Source organism: Pseudorca crassidens, chromosome 8 (genome assembly GCF_039906515.1).
Source record: "Pseudorca crassidens isolate mPseCra1 chromosome 8, mPseCra1.hap1, whole genome shotgun sequence".
Classification (NCBI taxonomy): domain Eukaryota; kingdom Metazoa; phylum Chordata; class Mammalia; order Artiodactyla; family Delphinidae; genus Pseudorca; species Pseudorca crassidens.
The window spans coordinates 69,811,574-69,834,079 of record NC_090303.1 but is presented as its reverse complement, the minus strand read 5'-3'; the positions used below and the strand labels follow the sequence as shown (position 1 = coordinate 69,834,079).

Here is a 22,506-nt window from a genome sequence, read left to right as displayed (position 1 = left end):
CTTAATTAATTATTAATATTAATTATTAGTGCCAATAGATCCCAGTCCAATTTACAAATTGGTCCCCACTGCTATTCCATGAGGGTGGTCTTCCAAGCTAAGTGTTCTTGGAATTAAGTCCTTAAGCATTAGCAGAGAAGAGCTTACCTTACAGTAATTATTTCAGTGACAAATAAGAAAAACTACAAAACTGCTACACAACCCCTTCACAGGAGAGCAATTTTATTCTCCTCAGGAGACTAATAGTTCTAGTTATCAGGACCGTTTAAGTCTCTGACTAGGTTTTTAAAACTTTAGAATTAGTTTTGAACCCAAAGTACCAGAATGTCTGGTACTTAGATTTGTATTGAATGATTTGCACAGAATAGTTTGTCAGTATCCAGAAGGATGATAAAGACAGACACAATCAAGGATATAATTGGCGAAGGGTTAAAAAAAAAAAAAGTAGTAGGTTTCACTTTCTTCGAAGGTTTTAATAACCCAGTTAAGAGTTTGTGTCATTTGAATGCAAAAGCTTAGGTATGAAATTCCAGTTTCTCCAAAGTAAAACACTTGTTCTGGGTTATTCCTTCTGGCTTGTTTAGAAGCAGTAACATCGAATAGTTTTCCCGTACCCACATTAGTAGAAAAAACGCCGAAAGGACGAGTCCAGAGGGGAGAGCCCCAATAAGGCAGCTTGCCACTGTAGCTGTGCACTCAAAACAACTGCTGGGGTCTCGGTTTCCTCATCTGTAAAACAAGGGGAGAGGATGAAGTCACAGTCTCACAGATTTTCAACTCTTTGTTGCCCTCTCTCAGCCATTAGTACAGCGCTGAGCTCAGGGCAAACGGTCAATAATAGCCTGCTAGGCAAGAGTTGTTTTTCATCCGTTTCAGATCCAGGCCGGGTTTTGGGCCTATCCCGCGCAGGCGTTCGGAAGTACAGCTTTACCGCTGGGGGCGGAGCTTCGCGAAGCTCCCGCGCTCCGGGGGCGGGGGCGGAGCTTGCCGCCGGCGGAGGGCGGAACCCACGCGGGGACTTCTCTTGGGCAGAGCTGCGCAGCGGGTGCGGAGGGCGGGGGTTTGGGGGCAGGTAGGGGGCTGTGAGGTTGGCTGGGGTGGGCAGGTGGGGTGCCGCTGCCGACCCTTGGTGGCCCCCAGGGCTTGGGCCCCTCAGCCCGGAGTTAGCCCCAGAGGGGACGAGTGTTGCTGGGAGGCGGAGGGCTGCTTGGCCGCGAGTCCTGTGGTGACCGCGAGCATGTGTGCGGGCGCGTGTTTATCTGAGGCCCCCGCGGGGCGGCCAACCCCGGACCCCTCCTCCTTCCGCCAACGCGGGTAGGAAACCGGAGCTCAGAGACCGGGACGCCAGGCCTGGAGCCGACGCGCTCCTCCCCGCTGGCCAGGCGCCCCCAGGTCGCGCCCTCTCTTCGTGCCCCCCACCAGAGGGGACAACTCCGGCCCAAGTCCTGGCCGAGAGGGAGCGCTGTGGAGACGCGCTGCCTTCTGTCTGGACACGTTGGGCGAGTGGTGGGAGTTCCAGAGGCTTGAATGTCAGGGTTTTAAAACACGTGTTTGTCTCTGTCATTTTTACTTTTAGGGTTTTGGCCAAATTGGGCGAGGGCACAAAGTAACCACTTACCCCTTCTCACCGAGGAGGAACGGGAGAAAGGGTAAGTAAGGAATGGTTAGGGGTGGAAGGAGCTAGGACTTTATCCTGAAAGAGAGCGAGCCAGAGAGAGAAGGTCTAGATCCAGAACTGCCCTTGGATCTTGGGGCCAAATTGTACGTTTTCAGCAGGAACCGAAGGCCCACCTTCAAGGGTCACAGGCTCCAAGTCGAAGAGGTTTTTATTTTCAGGTGTTTTGGAGTCCGTAAGTTGGCTGGGACTTTGACAGCTGGCATAGGTCCCTGTTAGCCACTTGACCTGGCAGAAAACTGTCATTACCCTTCACCTCTCGGTAGTTGTCTGTCTTGTAGTTGTCCTGTAGTTGTCTGCCTCAGGCCCCCATCTCTTAGCTAACTTGGAATAATCTCTGAGACTGTGAAATTAAAGCATCATGGCTGTCCTTGATAATGAACAGGAACCCCTCCAAGGATCTTTACATTTTAAAAGGGGACTCCTGTAAAAATCCTTTAGGACTCCAAAGCATAAAGTTAATAACAGTGTTACAAGTGTTGAAGTTCTTTTGGGATCTTCTCTTAAGCTCATAGAGAAAGGTATTTTGGGAGGGAGAAATGACCAGACTGGGCGTTTTCTTCTTGACTTTCCCTTTGATACCTCCTCACCAGCATTCTTTTCACTTCTGAAACGTTGCCAAACAGCATATTGAAGTCTTTGAAGGTTTGCTGTGATTTTTCAGTGTGGGCTCTTTTAACAGTTCTTCTCTGGAACTTTTCCATGATCCCTCCCACCCCTAGTATTAGTGAAATGAGACACAACTGCTCTCAGAAGTTTGGAAACACCTTATGCATCCTCTGTGTCCCATATAAAGAAATGTTTTGAATTAGTTAAAACTCAGGTAAGCCACAGGCAAGGATTTTGTAAATCACATTCTTGGATACTTACACAGGAAAACTGGAATTGCCCTCCATGGCATCTTGACATTGTCTGCCTGTGTCCTGAATCTTTATTATTTGTGTGTGCTCAACTGGCAGATGGCCACATAACTTCATTTCTGAAAAAAACAGGAAATAGTTGTTTATTGGTGATAGGTTCATTTATTGATTCAATAGATATTTTTTTTTTACCAGAGTGCTGAGCACTTTGATGTGAGTAAGGTGGTGAGAATGAGGAGACTGTTGGAGATGACCATTTGGGGGCAGGCCTTTTACCGGTTTTCTGTGGTTTTTCTGAATAGTTAAGTGTTAATGTAGAAGACATTCACTGTACTGCTGATGGTGGTTGCAGTGGTGTGGGAGAACAGCGTTATTTCCTGCCTTACTGATACTTTCAGAAATGAACGTTCAAGGATGACTGACCATGGTGATTTGTGTCCTGTAGTAAAGTTATAGTCATTTTCCAGTGTAATAAATGTATTGAACCAGCATTATAATTAGATGAGGATAATGTTTTGAATTGTTTCAGAAAAATGACCTACGATTAGAAAGCATGGACAATGTTAAGGATGATGCACTTAGGAAAATAAATGCTAAAGTAGGCTGTGCACTTGTGTGGGTTTCTTTACATTTAGCCTCACTTTTTTTTGTTTCTTTTAATTTTTAAATTTATTTTTGTAATTTAATTTATTGGAGTATAGTTGATTTAAAATGTGTTAATTTTTGCTGTACAGCAAAGTGAATCAGTTATACATATACATATATCCACTTTTTTTTTTAGATTCTTTTCCCATATAGGTCATTACAGAGTATTAAGAGTTCCCTGTGCTATACAGTAGGTCCTTATTAGTTATCTGTTTTATATATAGTAGTGTGTATATGTCAATCCCAATTTTTTTTTTTGACCGTGCTGAGTGGCTTGCGGGGTCTTAGTTCGCTGACCAGGGATTGAACCCCAGGCCCCCGGCAGCAGAAGTGCTGAGTCCTAACCACTGGACTGCCAGGGAATTCTCATAACCTCTTTTTTTTTTTAAATTGAAGTGAAACAAGTTGTCTTTTTTTGGTTACAAAAGTTATATAAGGTAAAAAAAAGTTACTTAAAATTAAATCTTGCAAGGTTATAAAAGGTAGAATGTGAGTCTCATCTGAAATCAGTCTCAGACGACCACTGCTGGGTAAAAATGGTAGGTTTCTGCCTTTTACCTTCATATTCTTGGCTATTTACCTCTGCTCTTTGTTCCACTCCAAATCCTGTGTGGAAGTAGCATGGCTTTTATAGTCTTTCAGATATGGATGTGAATCCTGACTCTTCTTATATTAGCTCTGCGACTGTAGGCCAGTTAAAACTTCTTTACCCCTAACTTCTCATCTATCAAGAGAGAACAATGAGTATACTAAAAAGAAAGTGTAAAAACAGTGCCTGGTACACAGATACTGTTAACTTCCCTTCCTGTTTCTCTGTCGGGTCACCCACTTTCTTTTGATCTTGCTTGTGATTGTGGAAAGCATTCTAGTACTTACTTTCCTAAAGGTGCTAAGCTTCCTGGGTATTTGCATTTTCACAGGTGATCACTTTTTCTGTCTGATCCTAGAATTTCTGGGACAAGGACTGACACCTGATTCCCTCTATCAGATCATTCCACAGCGGAAAGAGTGTCAGCTTGAAAAGTGAAGAGGAAGGGTTTCCATAATGTGTTTAAAAAGCTCTGACGCTGTTCCCACAGTGAGAAAGACATACTACCACATTTAGCTGAGTGTTTAAAGTTAGGATTTTTATTTCAGAAATGTCTTTGGTTTATAAGAATTACAATAAAAATTCTGATGCTTCATGTCCAAACTGTCATGATTTTGCCAAGTCGTGGGTTTAATATACAGCTAAGCTGTGTATTTAGTGTAGCTAATACTGTTCTGGAAGCCAAGAAAGACAAGTCCACAGACATCTGATTTCACACCAGACATCTGGCTTCACTTTGCTAAAGACTACATTTTGTCAGTAGATTACAGGCAATCAGCTGTACTGCTGTAGTTTGTGGCATTTCTATCATAAGCTGCAGTCTGTAGGATTTAGTATGATGTTTTATTCAAATGACAGCACACTGTAAATGAGCACCTGGTCAGATAAGCATATTTCCCACAGGTGTCTTCTAGTGTCATGGTTCTTACAAGTTAACAAGGTGAAATAGTTTCTATCCTTGGTGATTTTTTGTGGAAGAAAATATTCTTAAGGAAAAGCCTCACTTAAGAACTCCTTGTATTCCTCAAATTTTCAAGACCACTTTTGTTTGTCATGTTGAACAAATAAAATAACAAATAGCATTTGGATTTCCAGGCCAGGACTCCAAAGCTTTCCTAACTCATTGTGTGCCTTTGTGTATTAGTGATACTATAGACTGTAACCAACACTTATAATAGTGTTTTGGAGAATAATGTATTCTGAGTTGCAACCTAGAATGGCTGGACCACATCTCTCCATTTCGAGGTGGTCAGGGGTGTAGAAATACTCTGGAGAAATATTCCTGGGTTCTTGGGCCAGCGCTGTCATTGCTGTGTGACCTTGGACACAAATTTCCCATCTGTAAAATGGGGTACTAATTATAAATGATTATTGTGAGATTTAGGGAGTGTTTTTTTTGCCTCACCTCGGAAATGCAGGATCTTAGTTCCCTGACCAGGGATAGAACCCGCACCCCCTGCTGTGGAAGCATGGAGTCTTAACCACTGGACTGCAGGGAAGTCCCAGTGAGTGTTCTTAAAGTAGCACAATGCCTGGTACGAAATAGGTTCTCAGTAAATAGCACTTTCATTTTCTTTCCTCTAGGTCCTGGCCACGAGAACAAAGACTTCCCCTCTCTTATATCCCAGGCTTGTGGCTCCAGCTGGAGGGAATCACCCACTGAAGCTGGGACTTGGTAGTGGGGCTGGGAAAGGGGTATGGAGAATCATGACAAAGGGGAGGAGTGGTGAACTGAGAGAGGAAGGTGCCAGTGTTTTGCTTAGTCCATGGACTCAGGTTGATGAATTACTTGACTCAGAGTAAGAACCACCTTTATCTCTGACCTTTCTGCTAATCTTTTGTCAGCTGCTCCCTTGGAGACTCTTAGCTCCTTATTGCCTGCTTAGTCTAATGACAGATTTTCTCTTTGTCACCTTTGTACTATGTTAATAACCATATGTTTCTATTTTTTAATGGGTGGGACTTAATAATAGATGTCTGTACTTCCTTAAGATCTGGATTCTTTTTCTATACTTAAAGTTCTGTTGATCTTTTTTCCTTTCATTGGCCTACAGTTCATACATTAATTCCTTTTTAAAATTTTCTGTATGCTGTGTGCATTGAACTAGTGCTGAGGATAGAAAGTTGAAAAGTTACTTTCCTTGACCAAGGAGCTTACAGTCTATAGGACAGTGGACATCTTGACCAACAGTTCAAATATTGTGTGCTATTTGCTCTAATGGAGATACCTACACATGCAAAACAAGCCTAGCAGAAGCTCTTGATCCCTGACAGGAATGCCAGAGAAGGGCTTTAGCCGTGGTTGTTTGAGCTGAGTCTTGACAGCTGAGTAGGATTGGGCAGGGTGACAAGCAGCACAGAGCATTTCCAGGTGGAGCTAATAACATGAATAGTCGTGTGGTATTATGAGAGCACAGTGTGTTCTGGGAACTGTAGGCAGGTCATTATATTAGAGTGTGAAGGGCAAAGTCAGGAGTGAAAGGAGATGAAAGTAGAAAGCTAATTCAGGGCGCATTTCCCATCCCATGTGTTGTAGTGAGCCACTGAAGAAATGTCAATGGCCCGAAAGATCACCCTGAAAGCAGTGTGCTGGGTAGATTGGGGTCCAGTGGGGTGGGGATGGGGTAAGATTGGGGGCCGGAGTGGACAGTGCAATTACTGTGGATGACAGGAGGTTGAGAGCACAAAGGCAGAAGTAGTAGGGGTGCTCAGAAGTGAGAATGTGTAGGAGAATATCTAGCAGGAGGGAGAGCTGGCTGGTCTTTGCGACTGTTTGAATGTGAAGGGAATGGGAGAGTGAGGCTGACTAGAATGCCTGCCAGGTTTCTGGGTAGTGGGAGGGAAAAGAGAAGAGGAAGCAGATCTGAGGGGGAAGGTGATAGTTCAGATTTGGACACGTTGTGTTTAACGTGCTTGTGGGGCATGTCATTGGTGAGTTGGAGGCATCTAGGGGGCAGTTGATAAGGTCTTGGAGCGTCACAAGAGCTGGGGAGGCTGGAGATACAGATTTCTGAGTGCTTGCCACATGGAGAGTGGTTGAAGGCATGGGTAAGGATAAAAGTGCTCAGAGGAACTGCATAGAAAGAGAAGAGAAAAAGGCTGAAAGTAAGTCCTAGAGGATATTAACATTTTAGGGACAAACCAAGAAAAAGAAAGATGTAAGGATGCTGAAGGAGAGTGGCCAGAGAGGCTGGGAGAAAAGAGAAAGCAAAACTTTTCAGGTTCTGGGCAGAGTAAACTGCCCTGGGTGAAGGGGTAAACAGGAGGGGAGGGAGTGGGGCTAGAGTAGATAGGCCTGGGTTCTTTCTCAGAGCTTCTGGCTTCATTGGTCTTCAGTTCAGAATTTTAAAAGCTCTGTCGAAAATACGAAAATATGGTTGCCTGTAATCAGTGTTCTTAGTCACACCTTCTTGTGAATGAAAATCAAGTTGTCCCTTTGCCTAATCTCTTGCTTAAAAAAAAATTCATACCTGATCTTACCTTCGGGTATCTCATTTTACCCCATTTATCCTATTCTTTCTTGGCCTAGGGTTCCACTGCTGTCTTGCTCTCAGCATGTCTGGCCTTTTTGCATACATTATGAGAAGTTGAAAAATTTCAGAAGAGTGTCTACTAGGAGGCCAAGGCGGAAATAACCATACCAAACATAAAAAAACAAAAACCATACAATTCAGCAAATACTTTTTAATATCTACTATCTATCTTCAAGGCTCTGGATACAAAGATATATAAATGGGAAGGATGAATAATATAGGGACCCTACCGTTAAGGAGCCCTCAGGCCAGTAAGAGAAATGGATGTGTAAATAAATGCCTTGTGCAGTATGTGCTATTTAGAGGTAGAGTTCAGGGTAAGATGGATGCCGAAAAATGGGCTTATTTTGTGTGATCCTGAAGGCTTCATGGAGGAGGTGATGCTTGAGTTAAAGCTTGCAGTGGAGTTAAGGTGTGGGGTGATGGGGTTCAGGGAGAGGAATCAGGGGAATAAAATATTCCTTGGTGGCTCCATGAAAGCAGCAGAATGGGTTTGAGTTTCCCATCTCTTCTTCCTTCTTGTTCTGCTTCGTTTATTGCAAGGTATCTTTGTCTTAGGAGATAAGGATGTTTTAGCTAACATGTAGGGATATCCACAGTTTCTCCCTTTGTGGCATAAACTTTCTGTGAATTTATCACTACTGGTTTATTATATATTAGATGGCTAAAACAGACCAAAGCAATTAAATCAGAATTTCTGGGGGATGATGTCCAGGTATGGGTAATTTCCAAAGTGCCCTAAGCATTCAGAGTAGAGAACCACTGGCTAAAACATGGTACAGAAGAAAAGTGTCAGGTTTGGGGCTAAAAAAATTGTAGGTTGAATTCTTGCAATTCCTTTTAATAATAATGTGTCCTTAGTTAAGTTACATTTACATGCAGATGTGGTTGTAACAGTGAAATGTTCCATTGACTTTCTCTAGGAGTAGACAGACTAAGAGCTAGCCACCTTGTCCTGCAAGATAGTAACCATTTTATGGATGGGACTTAAGATTTCACCATCATGAGCATTTTGATACTATATTTTACTATGTTTGTGTAATGCTAAAAGTTGAAGACTTAAAGCAAAAAAGCAAATCCTTAAAGAAACAATGAGCAGTGGAACTTTTCGTAGTGTGACATATTAATTCTGTTTAAAATTACACAAATGTTTATTGTGATTAAGGTTGTAAAGTGTATAAATATCCTCAATGTCAATAATATAATTGTTTAGTGTTAACATGCTATAAATATGTTAGGTTTTTATTTTCAAAATCTGTACACTTAAAAAAACCCCAGAATTCTTTCAGAAGATAGTAAAAACCCCAAAAAGTACCATGAAGAGTCACAAATTCAATTATATTGCAGGTCTCATCATGTCTGTTAAGTATGCGGCGACATGTGCTGTATCTCTGTGCTGTGGAAAGCCTGGTGTGTTAGTGCCGGTCGTGTAATCATACAGAAATGATCATTCTTACAGTATTATAACTTATTTTACTTGAGAAGTGGTGTCACTTAATGACAAGGAAACTGAATCTAAAGCCTAGAGACTAGGTTCCCGACGTGGTTTAAGTGCTAACTCCTATGTGGTAGTAGGTAAGTTAGCCTCTCTGAGCCTTTTATGTAAAATCTGGATGCATTTGTTCTCTGTTGCTTTGTACCATATCGAAAACTTTGTGGCTGAAAACAACAGTAATCGTTTATTATCTCATGGTTGCTATGGGTCCGCAATTCAGGTGGTTCTGGCTCAGGGTCCTGTGAGGTTGTCAGCAGATACCAGGTGGAGGTGCAGTTAGTGGAAGGTGTGCCTGGGGCTAAAAGATTCACTTCCATAGTGGCTGGCAAGTCGGTGCTGGCAAGTTGGTTCCTCTCCACGAGCTGTCCTCACTCAGGCTTCCCCAGAGTCCCATACCAAGAGACCAAGTTCTCTTCAGTGTCCTGCAGCACCTTTACCCTAGCGCTGGGTACTTTGTTGGTGCTTACTTGGTATTTACTGAACTGAGTTGGATCCCTGGTGAAACTCCAGCCTTTGTGCCTCCCCTGAAACTTTAGATACAGAAGGTTGATTTTTGCTCAGGTGGTGGTGGTGGTGATGGTGGTGACTCCTGCCAGAACCATTCTTAAGCCTGTCTTATGGGTCCCTGTTTTGCCACTGGAGTCCTTAGCCTCTCCCAAATGACTCAGGTGTTTGGGTCTGCTAGTGCTTAGCCCTGCCTCGTCTTTGATGAACAGAGCAAACAAGCACACACACCCCCCGCAGTGGTTCCGTGTGACTGTTTCAAGATCTCAGTGAACTCCTGCTCAGTTTGGTAACTCATAGCGTGTTTCTGACGTCTGAGATTAAAAATACCTAGAAGATAAAAATGTACGTCTTTCTTCCATGTAATATATCATAAAAATTAAAATTTTGCAATTTTATCCAAAACTTTATTCTGAGAGCCAGGTCTTTGTAATGGCACTTTGACACACACACTTTTATGTATCTTTCTGTTGAAAAATGTTTATAGCATTTACGGTCAACTTTTGAAAAATCATCTTGCTTGTGGCCGGAGGACACATTTTAAACACATTATCAAGTTCTAGTTTTGGAATCATGTTCAGCAAAGACATTTTTTAAAGAAGGGAAATGCTTGTAATATCATGTTTTGTATTTTAGGACAATTTAATTTCATATGATTTTCGCATTATGTAGACCAGTAAGTTCAGAGCATCTCAGGATTGTTTTCTCCTTTCTGTGCTCTCTTGTGGATTTTTCTGCAGATTTCCCTCTTTCGGAATTCTTTACCTTCTTAGCCACTACCTTCCTTCTGCATCTGTTGTCTATACTTAATTTTCTCCGAGTCTTTGGACTTAGTCTACCAATGTCATGTTAGATGCTGAGCAGGCTACGAGTGGCAGAGCAGGATTGGGAGGAGTGGTGGGTGTGTGAGGCAGAATGTCTCTGGAGGTTAGGGTTGATGGCCAAGGGTGTTCTTTTCTAAACAGGTGAAAGTGCACCTCTGAAGCAATGACTGAACAGATTAGAGTTGCCACAGATAATTTACCTTAATTTTTAAAATATACTTTATTTTTTGGAGTAGTTTTAGGTTTACAGCAAAATTGAGTGGAAGGTACAGAGATTTCCCACATGCTCTCCACCCCTACCCATGCAGAGCCTCTCCCATTATCAACATTACTTCCCAGAATGGTACATTTATTACAATTGATAAACCTACATTGACACATCATTATGCCTAATGCTCATAGTTTACATTAGGGTTCACTTTTTTTATAATTTAAATTTATTTATTTATTTTTTTAATTTTTGGCTGTGTTGGGTCTTCGTTTCTGTGCGAGGGCTTTCTCTAGTTGCGGCAAGTGGGGCCCACTCTTCATCGCGGTGCGTGGGCCTCTCACTATCGCGGCCTCTCTTGTTGCGGAGCACAGGCTCCAGACGCGCAGGCTCAGTAGTTGTGGCTCACGGGCCTAGTTGCTCCGCGGCATGTGGGATCTTCCCAGACCAGGGCTCGAACCTGTGTCCCCTGCATTGGCAGGCAGATTCTCAACCAGTGCGCCACCAGGGAAGCCCCTAGGGTTCACTCTTGGTGTGTACGTTCTATGGGTTTGGACAAATGTGTAATGTCATGGATTCACCATTATAGTATCATACAGAGTAGTTTCACTGCTCTAGAGATCCATTGTGCTCTACCCATTCATCAGTCTTTCCTAATCCTTGGCAACCACAGATCTTTTTACTGTCTGCATAGTTTTGCCTTTTCCAGAATATCATGTACTTGGAATACACACACACACACACACACACACACACACACACACACACACATACATACATATGTATGCCTGAATTTTTAGTTTGCCTGTGGTAGCAGGTTATTTACTAAGCATTTTGGTATTTTTCCAAGAGCTTATTTGTTTAATAGTTACTTTAATAAGAGTTTTATTAGTGTCAGATTAAGATACTAAATACCTATTATTTGGTTTGTTAAGTATTAACAATTTAGTGTTATTATCTAAGAGTAGTTTGAAGCACTTTATAAACTAATTAGCTTGTGTTTTTAATGAGTCTATTTTTTATGGGTAAGAGAAGTACTATAATCTGAACAAATGGGTTATGAAAACACATTAGAAGATTAATAGTTTGAGGCATATCTGGTGTATATGGCTGCATGACATTAATACTCTAAACATTTTATTAAAACTATTATTTTGAAATTAAAAAATAGGCATTAAATGTAAATTTCTAGACATTAAAGTGGTGATGTATAGTGACAAAAATATGGAATGGGGTTATGAAGACTTTTTATTCAAGTGCTAGCTCTACTATCAGCTATGTGAACATGAACTTTTGGTCTCTGAGTTTCATTTTCCTTTTGGGAAAATGGAGATTAAAGTGTACTTCATTGGTTAATTTTGAGGACTGTGTATGTAAGGTGTTTATTTGAAACCTATGTAAATTTTAACTCATTACAAAGAAATGTGAAGAATTATTTGGTTAATGAGTCATACTTGGTTACTGTCTCCAACTTAAATTTTTTTTTCTTTTTTTTTTAGTTTTGTAGAAGAGTCCTCAAGGGAAATAATGATTTGGGGTTAAGAAGGTAGTACTTCTGAAAAGATGCTTATTTATCTGTGCCTGGGGGCGGGTGCGGGGAACTGCATTTTTTTAATCTGAATTTATCTTACTGATTAAGCCTGCTTGTGTCTTCTTATGAAAGGTGTACATTTTGGGATATTCTGCTTGTGTGCTTGGCTCCTAATCATATTTATTACCTAGCTGCCAACTTGAAATGTTAGTCCTCCTTCCAAAAGCATGAATTATAGTGTCACATTCTGTATAGAGTCAGAGACACATTATTTCCTGGTTATGGTGAGAAAAACCTGGATTCTAAAGCTCTTATGACCAGGCTCTGTGTGGTTGAAGCCACTAGGGCAGGGTAGAGTTTGGTAGAGAGATTCTGGGGGGAGAGCATAAAAATAGTCCTGTGAAGTTGAAATCCTGAGGCAGTTGGTGTATTGAATATAATCCTAGTTTTCAATCAGAATGTCCCCCTCTTTTATAATACGTAGACCTGTGGTCAGTGACATTCTAATGAATTAAAATTATAGAAAACTTTACACTTCTGAGTTTGAGAATGCTCAAGAGAGCTTAATTAATACAAGACAAAACTGTAATAGTCATTTCCTGTCAGGACAGTTGATATCTTTATTATATTGTAATCTCAACTTTTTGTGTCTCTACTAATGTACAATATTTTAAGAGGATTAATCTGACAAGTGTATAGGATCAGTTGGAAGGTAGAGGGAGTAATGAAAAGTAGACCAGTTGGGAAGCTGTAATTTACTTACAAGGTAGTGAGGATTTTCACTATGATAATTGTGGGAATAGAAAGTAAGAAATGCACAGAAACCATAAAAGAGAAGAATAGTGAAACTTGACTATATTAAAATTCTGCACTGCCAAAAACAGATTAAAAAAACTATATCAAAAAGCAAAGGCAGGGCTTCCCTGGTGGCGCAGTGGTTGAGTCTGCCTGCCAATGCAGGGGGCACGGGTTCGAGCCCTGGTCTGGGAAGGTCCCACATGCCACGGAGCAACTAGGCCCGTGAGCCACAGCTACTGAGCCTGTGCTTCTGGAGGCTGTGCTCCGCAACGAGAGGCTGCGACAGTGAGACGCCCGCACACCGCGATGAAGAGTGGCCCCCGCTCGCCGCAACTAGAGAAAGCCCTCGCACAGCAACGAAGACCTGACACAGCCAAAAATAAATAAATAAATTTATTTAAAAAAAAAAAAAAAGCAAAGGCAAACTAGGATGATTTGCAATTCATATCATAGGAAAAGGGCTAATTTCATAAATATATTAATTCATATAATTGGAAAATTCATACTGTAGGAAAAGGGCTAATTCATAAATATATTGAAAATAACAACTCTGGGAAAAAGACCAACAATCAGAAAAATGGACAAAGATATGAAAGGATATGAAAGGCAGTTCATAAAAGAGAAATGCAAAATAAAACTTCAGTGAATACTCATTTTTCAACCTATCAAATTGGTAAAGAAACAAATTTTGAACACATGAGGTGTTACTAAGGGTATGGGAAAATAGGCAATGTCATTATTGCTAATGGATGTAGGAATTTTTGTAGTTTTTGTTGAGACCAACTTAGAAATAGTTATCAAAACTTAAAATACACATATTATTTGATCCCCCTACCAGAATTTAACCCACAAATCTTGTACTTATGTGAAATAATGTATATTTAAGGATATTCTTGGCAGCAATTGGAAACAAGTGCTCATCCTTAGGGGACTGGATAAATAAATTATGGTACATGTAGTGAAATATTTAGTGGTTGTTAAAAAGAATAAAGCAATTTATGTACACTGAAATGGAATAATTATTAAGTCAAAAAGGCAAGGTACAGAACAGTGGGTATTAGGTTATTTTGGAGGAGACTAAATTAAGATATGTATTTTCTTGTATATGCACAGAGTATCTCTGGAGGGAATTATAAGAAAATGGAAAATGTCTCTGGGGGTTGAAACTTGGTGGCTGGATAACAGGGATGGGAAGGAGTTTCATTTTCCACTGTATACCCCTTTTTGGATATCCTGAATTTTGTATTATACCCCCCGACCCCCTCCAAAAAAAAAAAACCTAAAAAAGGAAGAAACATCTTCGACTCAAAATATATTTCTGTAATACTTATAGCCAACTCTGAAAAATTAGGGAATAGAAAAGTGAATTAAAAAAGAGCTCTGGGGTTTCCCTGGTGGCGCAGTGGTTGAGAGTCCACCTGCCAATGCAGGGGACACGGGTTCGTGCCCCGATCCGGGAAGATCCCACATGCCGCGGAGCGGCTGGGCCCGTGAGCCATGGCCGCTGAGCCTGCGCGTCTGGAGCCTGTGCTCCGCAACGGGAGAGGCCACAACAGTGAGAGGCCCGTGTACCACACACACACAAAAAAAAGAGCTCTGGTTCATATATCTGATGAGGGGTTAATATCCAGAGTATATAAAAATTCTTACAACACAACAACAAGCACAAACAGTCCAATTAAAAATTGAGCAAAGGACCTGAAGAAACATTTCTTCAAAGAAGATATATAAATGGCTGATAAGCACATGAGAAGCTCAAAATCACTAATCATTAGGGAAATGCACGCTTGTTAGGATGGCTATTATTAAAAAACATAGAAATTAACAAGTGTTGGTGAGGATGTGGAGAAATTGGAAAATTTGTGCACTCTTAGTGAGAATGAATGCTACAGGTGCTTTGGAAGGCAGTTCCTCAAAAAAATGAAAATGTTTCCATATGATCCAACAGTTCCACTTCTGGGTATATGCCCTAAAGAATTTAAAGCAAGATCTCGAAGACCCATGTTCATAGCAGCACTATTCAAAATAGCCAGAAGGTGGGAGCAACCCAAGTGTCCATGGGCGGATGAATGGATAAACAAAATGTGGTATATGCACACAGTGGAATTTTATTCAGTCTTAAAGAGGCAGGAAATTCTGACACATGCTGCAGATGGATGAACCTTGAGGACATTATGGTAACCAAAATAAGTCAGTCATGAGAAGACAAATACTATATGATTCCATTTATATGAGGTACCTAGAATAGTCAAATTTATAGACACAGAAAGTAGAAAGTTGGGTGCCAGGGGCTGGATAGGAGGGAATTGGAGGAGGTGTTGCTTATTGGGTAAAGAGTTTCAGTTTTGCAAGATGAAGAGTTGTGGAGATTGGTTACAGAACAATGTGAATATACTTATCACTTGAACTGTATACTTAAAAATGGTTAAGACTGGGGCTTCCCTGGTGGTGCAGTGGTTGAGAGTCTGCCTGCCGATGCAGGGGACACGGGTTCGTGCCCTGGTCCGGGAAGATCCCACATGCCGCGGAGCGGCTGGGTCCGTGAGCCATGGCCGCTGAGCCTGTGTGTCTGGAGCCTGTGCTCCACAACGGGAGAGGCTACAACAGTGAGAGGCCCGTGTACCGGAAAAAAAAAAAAAAAGGTTAAGACAGTAAATTTTATACCATGTGTACTTTACCACAATTAAAAGAGATAATATAACTCCACCCCCACAACCCTGTGATATGGAGGTAGGGAAGATGAATATGTAAATAAATATCTGTGATTCAGAATATAATCTGTGTCCAAAATGGGTATAAACAAAGCTCTGGTGTAGCACAGAATGAGATGTAGCTAAGGGAGATTGCCTATGACTTTGCACAATAGGAGGTGATATCTTGAGCTGGTGTTAGAATGCAGTACTTATGCTGTAGAGAGGATGGAAAGAAATTCTAGGCTGAAGGAGTAGCACAAGTAAAGGCAAAAAAAGGGAAGGTGAAGGACACTATCATAGAACAGAACAAGATGATGCTGGAAAAGAATCAGGATAGATTCTCAACGTCGTTGAATGGTGGGTCACAGAATTTGGACTTTTTCAATGTCTAGTCATGAAAGATTTTGAATTGAGTAGTATCATGGTCTACGTTTTAGAAAGGTATATTTTTAGAAAGGATAGAGGGTCATGTGGGAGGTAAGGAGATTACTTAGGAGCCTGTTGAGATTCTGTGGACTCCTTAAATGTAGCCATTTTGCAGGATTGTGCCTTTGCTTTACCACAGTGGCCATGAATCCCTCTCTTGTCAGACAAAATTGGACAAACTCTGTGGTTGACTCTGGGAAATGAAGATGTGGTCAAAAGAGGTTCCATGGGGGCTTCCCTGGTGGCGCAGTGGTTGGGAGTCCGCCTGCCGATGCAGGGGACACGGGTTCGTGCCCCGGTCCGGGAGGATCCCACATGCCGTGGAGCGGCTGGGCCCGTGGGCCGTGGCCACTGGGCCTGCGCGTCCGGAGCCTGTGCTCCGCGACGGGGGGGGGACCACAGCAGTGAGGGGCCTGTGTACCGCACAAAAAAAAAAAAAGGAGGTTCCATGGAGTTTGTAGGAAACCTCTGTGGGCAGAGCTGACCAACCAGGCATAGCTGTTTTCTTCTTGGTCTTCTGTTAATGTTGTAAAATATGTTGTCCCTTTGCTCTGAGAGTATGAGAGAGAGAGGAGAGGGAGGGAGGGAGGGAGGGAGAGAACCAGAGCACCTGAATTCTAGGTTGAGACTTCTTTGTTGTTGGTGGTGTGTCTTATTCTGTCTCTCAGAGTAAGAGAGGCAGTTGGAGTTTTGTCTTTTTCCTACCTGAGTTTGTCTCACTCGTTTCTTGTTTGGGGGTGTAAACCACTCTCAGGCCTACTTAATCCTCTTGCTGTTTTGTTTCTTGCCAAGGTGATTCCGTCTATTTCATTCTTAGTGTTGCCGGTTACATTCCTTTCCCAGTAAAAAGCCAACGTGTATGATTTTTACATAAGTGGCATATAAACCTTCCCTCCCCAGCTGCTTTTCTCCCGTCTTGTTTTGCTTCTCCGTTAAAGTATAGCTTGAGTCCTATTTGCCCTCTACCCAGAGGCCATCTTCTTAAAGTTTTTTTCCAGCCAATGGAGCAGAATATGTTTAGTACACAAAAACCTAAAGACATTATATTTCAAAGTTTTTCCTTAAGTAAGTCTGTGTACAATATAAATTCATTGAGCCTTATTGATTTTCTCTGTGACAGGTGAGGTATCTAATTTAGTTGCTTTGTTGATGTTTCTCTGTTTTGTCTCTTCATGCTGTAACATTCTTCTTTCACTCTTTGAATTAAAGAAATATGAACTGAATTCCTAGAGTTGATAGAAACTGTATTCAATTTTTTTTTTTTTTTTTTTTTTTGAGGTACGTGGGCCTCTCACTGTTGTGGCCTCTCCCGTTGCGGAGCACAGGTTCCGGACGCGCAGGCTCAGCGGCCATGGCTCACGGACCCAGCCGCTCCGCGGCATGTGGGATCTTCCCAGACTGGGGCACGAACCCGTGTCCCCTGCATCGGCAGGCAGACTCTCAACCACTGAGCCACCAGGGAAGCCCTGTATTCAGTTTTAAAGATAGAATTTGTCCTTTAGCCAGATATTAGATTGCTCAGTTTGTTTTTCCTTGAACTCTTTTTCTTCCTAATTCTCAGGTGTTAAAGGCAATGGGATATACACATCTACACCATTTAGTAAGTGGGAATGGGGTGGATTCTGAATTCATTTTTCTTGCTAATTTTTCTCTACTGCTAGGAGCGGTGCAGGAAAAAAAAATAGTCTGAGAAAAAGTATTTTCTGATCAGCTTCTATTGAAAATACTTAATCAAAGTAGTCAAAAGGGAAAGAGAGGTTCTCAAGGATTGCTACTTGATTATGAAATAAAAAAATTATGAATGGCGATTTATCTGAAGTGTGATTCTCTCGGGGAAATTTTGCCAATCCATTAGCATTGATTTGCATATCGTTACTTTTAACAAATGTATGATAGGATCTGAAGATGGAAGACTACATTTGCTCTCATTCAAAATTTAATTTTATGATAATATCGACTACCTAATTATTATCTTTGCTTAAAGTATCTTTGGCTGAGGAGTCTGGTTGGTTTGAAAATGTGCTGTTGAGACCAGTGCCTTGGGGATTAATCAAGTGTGGTCTTGTTGGCTCACAGAGAGGGCCCATCTTGGCCTTTTGCCCGATACATAGTTTTGTTCTCAAGCAAACTAATATGGGTAAATTGGGGGAGAATTAGTCATTCAACTAGGCCCTACCAGTTGCAGGAGGTGACTGGGGTAGGGTGACAGTGGTTTCATCAGTTTTGTATTTGAAAAGCAGAGTACCCTTATAGGTTATGAATGTTTAAAATATATATGATGTAACTACTACGGAAAAAGTGGTAGTTTAAAATTAATTGCAGTTTTTGTTTAAAAAATGTGGTTGAGGGCTTCCCTGGTGGCGCAGTGGTTGAGAGACCGCCTGCCGATGCAGGGGACACGGGTTCCTGCCCCCGTCTGGGAAGATCCCACATGTCGCGGAGCGGCTGGGCCCGTGAGCCATGGCCGCTGAGCCTGCGCGTCCGGAGCCTGTGCTCCGCAACGGAAGAGGCCACAACAGTGAGAGGCCCACGTACCACACACACACACAAAAAAAGTGGTTGATTTTTAAGTACTTTGTTCTGTATTTGCTTTTATATTTGCTTCAAATATTACACATGAAGATTATGCTTTAAACACTGTAAAATGTTTTTCTAGTATTAACTAAACGATTGTGGGAAATGTTACACTTTAAAGGTCACGTTGATTTTGCAGCATTTCCAATTTTACATTTTACATATATCTTTGAATTGGTTTAGCTTCTAGTTGAGTGTTTTAAAGATCTGGGTAATAAATATGGAAGGGAAATTGCAAAAGGGTACAATGCTTTGGAATGCACATATTTTCCACCTTTCTTTTGTTTCAGCAGTGAAATGTCAAATTCTAACAGGCAACTGAAAGGGCTGAAAGGACAGCAGGACAATAAGCGTTTTCAATACTTGCTAAGTCCAAAGAGAACTCTAATTATATTTTTCTGTTAATTGATATGATATATAGATTTGTACTTTTCTTCCTTTTGTATCCTTTCCCAATTTGAAAATTTATTACAAATGAATGAGACTTAAGCATTTACCTTTTATATAGTGGATTGAACTAATTGTGTATTCAGACACTTCATATAAATTGCATCTCAATGCTATAATGGCAGTTATGGAATTAATAACTCATCCTGCTCTGTGTTTACTGGGAGTGGTGAATATTTACTGGGAGTGGTGACTAACTGGGAGGCAATGGAGAATAGTACTTAAGTGTGCAGGCCACCGGCCAGAAAATCTGGACTCAGCTCTGCTGCTTAATATCTGTGTGACCTTAGGAAGATTACTCAAATACGCTGAGCATAAGTTTACATCTGCATTTAGGGATAAAAATAGAGTTAGTGTAGGGATTATTTGATGTAATTAAAATAACAAAAATGTTTATTGTAATATCATTTATATAGTGATATACTATTTTAGACAATACAAAATGAATTTTCTTCACTAGACTAAAATTTTTATTTCATTGGTTTCACAAAATTGTTTTTTTACAGTTTTTCTTTCTTTCCAGTTAATGCTTCTTTCAGAGTTTATAGATTTGATAATAATTTGTGGAAGAGTACTTTTGGCTGATTTTGTATGAGTGGCAATCACTCTATCTCTGTTAAAAATGAAGCAAAACCTCATTGTTCTGTTAGTCAGAAATTTTTATGCAACTGTTTAATATTGGTACTAGGGTTAACAACCAAGATGTAGCAAAATGTTGGTCTAATTTTGGCCAAGGAAAAATAACATTTAAATATTTCCTGGAGGATTCAGTTACCTACATCTCACTTCTAAAACTGACCTTTTCATCTATGATTTTATCATGGTTGTTTTTGCTAGACAAGAAGAAGTGAAATTGCCACCTTCCTTTTTAATTAATTGGATAACAAGTTACTTGGCTAGGGAAAGGTCTGTGTGTTATATGCCTAGTCTTTTTGCAGAACAAAACTACATTAGGTTCTGAAAAACTTCTTCATTATTCAAAACTGATAGATATTAATTTAAATTGCTTTGAATTTCTATATGGCTCATATATTCTTATCTAGCTCATATATTCCCCCAAATCTATCAAAATTGTTACTGGCTTTTCTTTCTAAGCCATTTACTGTAACAACCATTGTGACATTCCCTAATATCATTTGATGTTGATTAGCCAATAAAAATAAGTTTCTTACAAAATTGGAAAGGTCAGGGAATTATTCTCAGGGCCACTGAGCTATTGATTAAGTTGGAAAGAACCTATCTCGTGACCAACATGAAAATAGTTTAATTTTATTTATTATTAGTGGTGCTTCTTTGTAAATAGGGTCGTACGTGTCTTTGCTGCTGAAAGCAGGAATGTATTAGAAATTTCCCCAAGTGTGTGTGTTGTCCTGTATTATCCAATTAGCCACGCGATGTGTATTTGTTAAATGAGCACAGGTATGAAGTAAAGATCAGATGAGAAATTTAAGTGTCATCATTAGACGTGAACATACTTTCATGAATATGTTAACCTTGCAGCCAAAGTCAGAAAGGTCTTGGAGCACAGGTGCAACAATGATGATGATGGGCGGTATCACGAAAGACAGGTAATTTTAGTTCTGGGAGAAACGGGCCATTCCATGGATTTCGGATATGGAAGGAAAAGGCTTGAAGTTAGTCTCATAGAATCATAGATAGTTAGAGCAAAGAACCTTAGAGGTAGTCTACTCAAGTAGATGAAATGAATTGCCCAGTCCCTGGCATAACTAAGACTTGAATCCAAGTTTTCTGATTTCTAATTTGGTACCTAGCATGGGAAGAGGAGGAAAGGTTTAGCTCTAGAAGAGGATGGGTGCTTTGTTCTTTGGGGGTGACACATGCATGGAGGTACTTTCAGATGGATCGGGTGGCTCTCAAAACAGCCTGCTCTGGTCACCCAATTTTTCCCTTACGCTCCTGACTGTCATTTAAAGGAATGGAGTGTCTGACACAGCCATACCAAGCTGTCTTTCCATCAACATTGTAAGTGGGTATTAATATAAACCACATCTAAAATGAAACAAGCAGTCAAAAAGTATTTATTTAGCACCTGCAAATGCTCAGTAAAATTCTCATATCTTCAGGGTGTATAGGGAGGAATGAGACATGGTGCTTACCCTTTCGTGGTTTACAATCTAGTTGGAGAGAATGGACCTTCTACAAAAAGTTAACTAACAATACTGGCTAGCAAATGTGGGTGTGGCTAGTACATGCCAGAGGAGTTTGGGGGTGAAAGATGGCTCTGTAAGTCAGAGTACTCATGTAATGTTTCCTGGAAGAGGTGAAAATTAGGTTGGTTGTTCTGTTAAATTAAACAAGGAGGCCATTAGACTGAGGTAGCTCTAATGCCGTGGGGTGACCTACTTAAGCCGAAATCTAAGCCTGTAGATGCCTCAAGGTTACAAAGTTGAAACCTAAGGACCACCAGTAACCAACGGCCAACTAGGCTTTCACCTATAGCCAATCAATTATTTCCTTTCTTTGCTTCCTCCTTTCCCCTGAACTCCTCTTGGTGGAGCACTTCTAACCACTTGCAGTTCGGCACTGCCCTATTTGAATTGATTTTTGCTCAGATAAATGCTTAACATTTTAATATGCCTCAGTTTATCTTTTAATCCTGCTCAGCTCAGTAGATCTTATAAATAATTATATGTGTTCACCTCTAAAGTTTTTGGATTCACCCAACTTACTGTTACAGAGCTGGGACTTGATTGCAGGTGTTTATCAGGTGTTTTCCAGTGAGTACCATTCCACAATCCCCATGCTGGTGTGCATAGGACAGCAGAAGGTTTCTGTCTGAGAGAATCCCATTTCTCCTTCTCATCCATGAGTGTATTCATCAGCAGATCAAATTCTCCCCACTGGTCTTCTGAATGTTGCATGAAGGAGGACCCCCTGGTTTCAGTTACCTTGTTCCCCTTTTGTTTCTTGGTAAAATAGCTAAAGTTGCTAGTTAAATGTGAGTTTGGTGGGGTTTTCCATTTAAGACGATCTTTTTCCTAAGACAATATTAAAGCAAGATGAGATATTTGTTGATAGTACATGAAAATATAGCAGCAGCTGGCATTTACAGTGGGCTTTTCTGTTTTTCAATTAGATTATTTTGGTATTCTGTGTTATGAATCGTTAGCTCGAAGATTGGTACATAAATAATGCCATTAAACATTATAAGAGAAATTAATTTAGAAACAGCTGCATCAGAGAATAAATATACTTCTCAAAACTTGTTGTTTTCTCTCTACCTGGATATTTCTGTATTCAAATGGTATTTCTCATTTTAGAAATAAACCAGCCAATAAACCTGACAGAGATGAATGTACAAGAAATAAACTACAAATATGAAAGACATTAAGGACTTGAATTATAGAGTGTGAGCCTCAATCCACCACTGATTCTTTAAGGTGGTGATTTTTAACCTTTTTCTTTTCTTCTTATTTTAGTGTAGTGAACTCTTCTTCAAGGAAAATCTTTTTTGGAATTCTATTATTAAAAAAAACAGATAAAAGCAGAGTGGCTCAGACTGAAGCAGGGAGTCGGGGCTCAAAGCTCTGCTCACTTAGTGCCTGCTCCTTTTGGCCCCTAACCCTCTAGGGAATCCTCAGGACACCATGGAGCATGGATTGAAAAACACTGCTTTTAAAGGAAAAACAAGCTAAATACTTTCTAAAAGTAAGCTGTTAATTGAAAAGAAAATTCATAATGCC

General features: G+C 40.7%; 1 protein-coding gene across 5 annotated transcripts in view; it reads left to right on the top strand.

Moving 5' to 3' along the window:
• The first annotated feature begins 971 nt into the window (after positions 1 to 971).
• Positions 972 to 22,506, top strand: part of IMMP2L (inner mitochondrial membrane peptidase subunit 2) — a 904,501-nt gene continuing 882,966 nt past the window's right edge. For all 5 annotated transcript variants that reach the window (XM_067746752.1, XM_067746751.1, XM_067746753.1 and 2 more), the window contains exons 1-2: positions 972 to 1,045; positions 1,577 to 1,649. The gene's annotated coding sequence lies outside the window, so the exon portion shown is untranslated. The remainder of the gene's footprint in view (positions 1,046 to 1,576; positions 1,650 to 22,506) is intronic.